Genomic DNA, 422 nt, shown 5'->3' with positions numbered 1-422 from the left:
TTGAAAACTTCCTAGGATCCTGTCTCTTTTGAGGCAGTTTCTGCCTAGACAAGTTATCCAGTTCTTTGGTGAGCAAAGGGGGTTCATCCTCCCAAGTCTCATTTCAAAATAACTTGTCATTTAGCTTCATGATTGCTCCAAGGTACTTAGCAACTTGCTCTTCAGTGACATACTCATCCTCTTCAGAGGAAGAATACTCATCAGAGCTCATGAATGGCAGAAGTAAGTTCAATGGAATCTCTATGGTCTCATTCTGAGCCTCAGATTCCCTTGGTTCCTCATTGGGGAACTCATTAGAAGCTAGTGGACGTCCAGTGAGGCCTTCCTCAGTGGCGTTCACTGCCTCTTCTTCCTCCCAAAATTCGGCCATGTTGATGGCCTTGCACTCTCCTTTTGGATTTTCTTCTGTATTGCTTGGAAGA

This window comes from Arachis duranensis, chromosome 2 (assembly GCF_000817695.3).
Source record: "Arachis duranensis cultivar V14167 chromosome 2, aradu.V14167.gnm2.J7QH, whole genome shotgun sequence".
Classification (NCBI taxonomy): domain Eukaryota; kingdom Viridiplantae; phylum Streptophyta; class Magnoliopsida; order Fabales; family Fabaceae; genus Arachis; species Arachis duranensis.
The sequence above is the reverse complement of the archived record's forward strand: the minus strand, read 5'-3'. Positions refer to the sequence as shown.